We start from the raw sequence: 8,909 nt of genomic DNA, 5'->3' as shown, positions 1-8,909 counted from the left end.
ATATTTTACTAATAACTTTTGATATTTTACTAATATCTTTTGATATTTTACTAATAACTTTTTATATTTTACTAATAACTTTTGATATTTTACTAATAACTTTTGATATTTTACTAATAACTTTTGATATTTTACTAATAACTTTTTATATTTTACTAAAAACTTTTGATATTTTACTAATAACTTTTTATATTTTACTAAAAACTTTTGATGTTTTACTAATAACTTTTTATATTTTACCCAAAACTTTTGATATTTTAATAATAACTTTTTATATGTTACTAATAACTTTTTATATTTTACTAATAACTTTTGATATTTTACTAATAACTTTTGATATTTTACTAATAACGTTTGGTATTTTACCAATAACATTTGATATTTTACATATAACTTTTTATATTTTACTAATAACTTTTGATATTTTACGAAAAACATTTGATATTTTACTAATAATTTTGATATTTTACTAATAACTTTTGATATTTTACTAATAACGTTTGGTATTTTACCAATAACATTTGATATTTTACATATAACTTTTTATATTTTACTAATAACTTTTGATATTTTACTAATAACATTTGATATTTTACTAATAACTTTTGATATTTTACTAATAACTTTTGATATTTTACTAATAACTTTTGATATTTTACTAATAACTTTTTATATTTTACTAATAACTTTTTATATTTTACTAATAACATTTGATATTTTACTAATAACTTTTGATATTTTACTAATAACTTTTTATATTTTACTAATAACTTTTGATATTTTACTAATTACTTTTGATATTTTACTAATAACTTTTGATATTTTACTAATATCTTTTTATATTTTACTAATAACTTTTTATATTTTACTAATAACTTTTGATATTTTACTAATAACTTTTGATTTTTTACTAATAACTTTTGATATTTTACTAATAACTTTTTATATTTTACTAAAAACTTTTGATATTTTACTAATAACTTTTTATATTTTACTAATAACTTTCGATATGTTACTGACAACTTTTGATATTTTACTAATAACTTTTGATATTTTGCTAATATCTTTTTATATTTTACTAAAACCTTTTGATATTTTACTAATAACTTTTTATATTTTACTAATAACATTTGATATTTTACTAATAACTTTTGATATTTTACTAATAACTTTTGATATTTTACTAATATCTTTTTATATTTTACTAATAACTTTTGATATTTTAATAATAACTTTTTATATTTTACTAATAACTTTTGATATTTTACTAATAACTTTTGATATTTTACTAATAACTTTTGATATTTTACTAATAACTTTTGATATTTTACTAATAACTTTTGATATTTTACTAATAACTTTTGATATTTTACTAATAACTTTTGATATTTTACTAATAACTTTTGATATTTTACTAATAACTTTTTATATTTTACTAATAACTTTTGATGTTTTACGAATCACTTTTTATATTTTACTGAAAACTTTTGATATTTTACTAATAACTTTTTATATTTTACTAATAACATTTGATATTTTACTAATAACTTTTGATATTTTACTAATAACTTTTGATATTTTACTAATAACGTTTGGTATTTTACCAATAACATTTGATATTTTACATATAACTTTTTATATTTTACTAATAACTTTTGATATTTTTCTAATAACATTTGATATTTTACTAATAACTTTTGATATTTTACTAATAACTTTTGATATTTTACTAATAACTTTTGATATTTTACTAATAACTTTTGATATTTTACTAATAACTTTTGATATTTTACTAATAACATTTGATATTTTACTAATAACTTTTTTTTTTACTAATAACTTTTGATATTTTACTATTGACTTTTGATATTTTACTAATAACTTTTGATATTTTACTAATATCTTTTTATATTTTACTAATAACTTTTTATATTTTACTAATAACTTTTGATATTTTACTAATAACTTTTGATATTTTACTAATAACTTTTGATATTTTACTAATAACTTTTTATATTTTACTAAAAACTTTTGATATTTTACTAATAACTTTTTATATTTTACTAAAAACTTTTGATGTTTTACTAATAACTTTTTATATTTTACCCAAAACTTTTGATATTTTAATAATAACTTTTTATATTTTACTAATAACTTTTTATATTTTACTAATAACTTTTGATATTTTACTAATAACTTTTGATATTTTACTAATAACGTTTGGTATTTTACCAATAACATTTGATATTTTACATATAACTTTTTATATTTTACTAATAACTTTTGATATTTTACGAAAAACATTTGATATTTTACTAATAACTTTTGATATTTTACTAATAACTTTTGATATTTTACTAATAACTTTTGATATTTTACTAATAACTTTTGATATTTTACTAATAACTTTTGATATTTTACTAATATCTTTTTATATTTGGCTAATAAGTTTTGATATTTTACTAAAAACTTTTGATATTTTACTAAAAACTTTTGATATTTTACTAATAACTTTTTATATTTTACTAATAACTTTTGATATTTTACTAATAACTTTTTATATTTTACTAATAACTTTTGATATTTTACTACAAACTTTTGATATTTTACTAATAACTTTTGATATGTTACTCATAACTTTTTATATTTTACTAATAACCTTTGATATTTTACTAAAAACTTTTTATATTTTACTAATAACTTTTGATATTTTACTAATAACTTTTGATATTTTACTAATATGTTTTTATATTTTACTAATAACTTTTGATATTTTACTAATAACTTTTGAACTTTTACTAATAACTTTTGATATTTTACTAATAACTTTTGATATTTTACTAATATCTTTTTTATTTTACTAATAACTTTTGATATTTTACTAATAACATTTGATATTTTACTAATAACCTTTTATATTTTACTAATAACTTTTGATATTTTACTAATAACTTTTGATATTTTACTAATCACTTTTTATATTTTACTAATGACTTTTGATATTTTACTAATAACTTTTTATATTTTACAAATAACTTTTTATATTTTACTAATAACTTTTGATATTTTACTAATAACTTTCGATATTTTACTGACAACTTTTGATAATTCACTAAAAACTGTTGATATTTTATTAATAACTGTTGATATTTTACTAATAACTTTTGATATTTTACTGACAACGTTTTATAATTCACTAATAACTGTTGATATTTTATTAATAACTGTTGATATTTTACTAATAACTTTTGATATTTTACTGACAACGTTTTATAATTTACTAATAACTGTTGATATTTTATTAATAACTGTTGATATTTTACTAATAACTTTTTATATTTTTCTGACAAATTTGTATAATTTACTAATAACTGTTGATTTTTTATTAATAACTGTTGATATGTTACTAATAACTTTTTATATTTTACTAATAACCTTTGATATTTTACTAATAACTTGTGATATTTTACTAATAACTTTTGATATTTGACTAATAATGTTTTATATTTAATAATAACTTTTGATATTTTACTAATAACTTTTGATATTTTACTAATAACTTTTTATATTTTACTAAAAACTTTTGATATTTTACTAATAACTTTTTATATTTTACTAATAACTTTCGATATGTTACTGACAACTTTTGATATTTTACTAATAACTTTTTATATTTTACTAATAACATTTGATATTTTACTAATAACTTTTGATATTTTACTAATAACTTTTGATATTTTACTAATATCTTTTTATATTTTACTAATAACTTTTGATATTTTAATAATAACTTTTTATATTTTACTAATAACTTTTGATATTTTACTAATAACTTTTGATATTTTACTAATAACTTTTGAAATTTTACTAATAACTTTTGATATTTTACTAATAACTTTTGATATTTTACTAATAACTTTTGATATTTTACTAATAATTTTGATATTTTACTAATAACTTTTGATATTTTACTAATAACTTTTTATATTTTACTAATAACTTTTGATGTTTTACGAATCACTTTTTATATTTTACTGAAAACTTTTGATATTTTACTAATAACTTTTTATATTTTACTAATAACTTTTTATATTTTACTAATAACTTTTGATATTTTACTAATAACTTTTGATATTTTACTAATAACGTTTGGTATTTTACCAATAACATTTGATATTTTACATATAACTTTTTATATTTTACTAATAACTTTTGATATTTTTCTAATAACATTTGATATTTTACTAATAACTTTTGATATTTTACTAATAACTTTTGATATTTTACTAATAACTTTTGATATTTTACTAATAACTTTTGATATTTTACTAATAACTTTTGATATTTTACTAATAACATTTGATATTTTACTAATAACTTTTTTTTTTACTAATAACTTTTGATATTTTACTAATAACTTTTGATATTTTACTAATAACTTTTGATATTTTACTAATATCTTTTTATATTTTACTAATAACTTTTTATATTTTACTAATAACTTTTGATATTTTACTAATAACTTTTGATATTTTACTAATAACTTTTTATATTTTACTAATAACTTTTGATATTTTACTAATAACTTTTGATTTTTTACTAATAACTTTTGATATTTTACTAATAACTTTTTATATTTTACTAAAAACTTTTGATATTTTACTAATAACTTTTTATATTTTACTAATAACTTTCGATATGTTACTGACAACTTTTGATATTTTACTAATAACTTTTGATATTTTGCTAATATCTTTTTATATTTTACTAAAACCTTTTGATATTTTACTAATAACTTTTTATATTTTACTAATAACATTTGATATTTTACTAATAACTTTTGATATTTTACTAATAACTTTTGATATTTTACTAATATCTTTTTATATTTTACTAATAACTTTTGATATTTTAATAATAACTTTTTATATTTTACTAATAACTTTTGATATTTTACTAATAACTTTTGATATTTTACTAATATCTTTTTATATTTGGCTAATAAGTTTTGATATTTTACTAAAAACTTTTGATATTTTACTAAAAACTTTTGATATTTTACTAATAACTTTTTATATTTTACTAATAACTTTTGATATTTTACTAATAACTTTTTATATTTTACTAATAACTTTTGATATTTTACCACAAACTTTTGATATTTTACTAATAACTTTTGATATGTTACTCATAACTTTCTATATTTTACTAATAACCTTTGATATTTTACTAAAAACTTTTTATATTTTACTAATAACTTTTGATATTTTACTAATAACTTTTGATATTTTACTAATATGTTTTTATATTTTACTAATATCTTTTGATATTTTACTAATAACTTTTGAACTTTTACTAATAACTTTTGATATTTTACTAATAACTTTTGATATTTTACTAATATCTTTTTTATTTTACTAATAACTTTTGATATTTTACTAATAACATTTGATATTTTACTAATAACCTTTTATATTTTACTAATAACTTTTGATATTTTACTAATAACTTTTGATATTTTACTAATCACTTTTTATATTTTACTAATGACTTTTGATATTTTACTAATAACTTTTTATATTTTACAAATAACTTTTTATATTTTACTAATAACTTTTGATATTTTACTAATAACTTTCGATATTTTACTGACAACTTTTGATAATTCACTAAAAACTGTTGATATTTTATTAATAACTGTTGATATTTTACTAATAACTTTTGATATTTTACTGACAACGTTTTATAATTCACTAATAACTGTTGATATTTTATTAATAACTGTTGATATTTTACTAATAACTTTTGATATTTTACTGACAACGTTTTATAATTTACTAATAACTGTTTATATTTTATTAATAACTGTTGATATTTTACTAATAACTTTTGATATTTTTCTGACAAATTTGTATAATTTACTAATAACTGTTGATTTTTTATTAATAACTGTTGATATGTTACTAATAACTTTTTATATTTTACTAATAACCTTTTTTATTTTACTAATAACTTGTGATATTTTACTAATAACTTTTGATATTTTACTAATAATGTTTTATATTTAATAATAACTTTTGATATTTTACTAATAACTTTTGATATTTTACTAACAACCTTTTATATTTTACTAATAACTTTTTTATATTTTACTTATAATGTTTTATATTTTACAAATAACTTTTGATATTTTACTAATAACTTTTGATATTTTACTAATAACTTTTGATATTTTACTAATAAGTTTTGATATTTTACTAATAACTGTTTATATTTTACTATAACTTTTTATATTTTACTAATAACTTTTTATATTTTACTAATAACTTTTGATATTTTACTAATAACTTTTTATATTTTACTAATAACTTTCGATATTTTACTGACAACTTTTGATATTTTACTAATAACTTTTGATATTTTGCTAATATCTTTTTATATTTTACTAATAACTTTTGAAATTTTAATAACTTTTGATATTTTACTAATAACTTTTGATATTTTACTAATGTCTTTTTATATTTTACTAATAACTTTTGATATTTTACTAATAACTTTTTATATTTTACTAATAACTTTTTATATTTTACTAATAACTTTTGATATTTTACTAATAACTTTTTGTATTTTACTATTAACTTTTTATATTTTATTAATAACTTTTTATATTTTACTAATAACTTTTGATATTTTACTAATGTCTTTTTATATTTTACTAATAACTTTTGATATTTTACTAATAACTTTTTATATTTTACTAATAACTTTTTATATTTTACTAATAACTTTTGATATTTTACTAATAACTTTTTGTATTTTACTATTAACTTTTTATATTTTATTAATAACTTTTTATATTTTACTAATAACTTTTTATATTTTACTAATGACTTTTTATATTTTACTAATAACTTTTGATATTTTACTAATAACTTTTTATATTTTACTATTAACTTTTTGTATTTTATTAATAACTTTTTATATTTTACTAATAACTTTTGATATTTTACTAATAACATTTTATATTTTACTAATAACTTTTTGTATTTTACTAATGACTTTTGATATTTTACTAATAACTTTTTATATTTTACTAATAACTTTTTATATTTTACTAATAACTTTTGATATTTTACTACAAACTTTTGATATTTTACTAATAACTTTTGATATGTTACTCATAACTTTCTATATTTTACTAATAACCTTTGATATTTTACTAAAAACTTTTTATATTTTACTAATAACTTTTGATATTTTACTAATAACTTTTGATATTTTACTAATATGTTTTTATATTTTACTAATAACTTTTGATATTTTACTAATAACTTTTGAACTTTTACTAATAACTTTTGATATTTTACTAATAACTTTTGATATTTTACTAATAACTTTTGATATTTTACTAATAACATTTGATATTTTACTAATAACATTTGATATTTTACTAATAACCTTTTATATTTTACTAATAACTTTTGATATTTTACTAATAACTTTTGATATTTTACTAATCACTTTTTATATTTTACTAATGACTTTTGATATTTTACTAATAACTTTTTATATTTTACAAATAACTTTTTATATTTTACTAATAACTTTTGATATTTTACTAATAACTTTCGATATTTTACTGACAACTTTTGATAATTCACTAAAAACTGTTGATATTTTATTAATAACTGTTGATATTTTACTAATAACTTTTGATATTTTACTGACAACGTTTTATAATTCACTAATAACTGTTGATATTTTATTAATAACTGTTGATATTTTACTAATAACTTTTGATATTTTACTGACAACGTTTTATAATTTACTAATAACTGTTGATATTTTATTAATAACTGTTGATATTTTACTAATAACTTTTGATATTTTTCTGACAAATTTGTATAATTTACTAATAACTGTTGATTTTTTATTAATAACTGTTGATATGTTACTAATAACTTTTTATATTTTACTAATAACCTTTGATATTTTACTAATCACTTGTGATATTTTACTAATAACTTTTGATATTTTACTAATAATGTTTTATATTTAATAATAACTTTTGATATTTTACTAATAACTTTTGATATTTTACTAATAACTTTTTATATTTTACTAAAAACTTTTGATATTTTACTAATAACTTTTTATATTTTACTAATAACTTTCGATATGTTACTGACAACTTTTGATATTTTACTAATAACTTTTTATATTTTACTAATAACATTTGATATTTTACTAATAACTTTTGATATTTTACTAATAACTTTTGATATTTTACTAATATCTTTTTATATTTTACTAATAACTTTTTATATTTTAATAATAACTTTTGATATTTTACTAATAACTTTTGATATTTTACTAATAACTTTTGATATTTTACTAATAACTTTTGATATTTTACTAATAACTTTTGATATTTTACTAATAACTTTTGATATTTTACTAATAACTTTTGATATTTTACTAATAATTTTGATATTTTACTAATAACTTTTGATATTTTACTAATAACTTTTTATATTTTACTAATAACTTTTGATGTTTTACGAATCACTTTTTATATTTTACTGAAAACTTTTGATATTTTACTAATAACTTTTTATATTTTACTAATAACTTTTTATATTTTACTAATAACTTTTGATATTTTACTAATAACTTTTGATATTTTACTAATAACGTTTGGTATTTTACCAATAACATTTGATATTTTACATATAACTTTTTATATTTTACTAATAACTTTTGATATTTTTCTAATAACATTTGATATTTTACTAATAACTTTTGATATTTTACTAATAACTTTTGATATTTTACTAATAACTTTTGATATTTTACTAATAACTTTTGATATTTTACTAATAACTGTTTATATTTTACTATAACTTTTT

Source organism: Euprymna scolopes, chromosome 46 (assembly GCF_053919585.1).
Source record: "Euprymna scolopes isolate OS-2025 chromosome 46, ASM5391958v1, whole genome shotgun sequence".
NCBI lineage: Eukaryota > Metazoa > Mollusca > Cephalopoda > Sepiida > Sepiolidae > Euprymna > Euprymna scolopes.
This window is presented reverse-complemented; position numbering follows the sequence as displayed.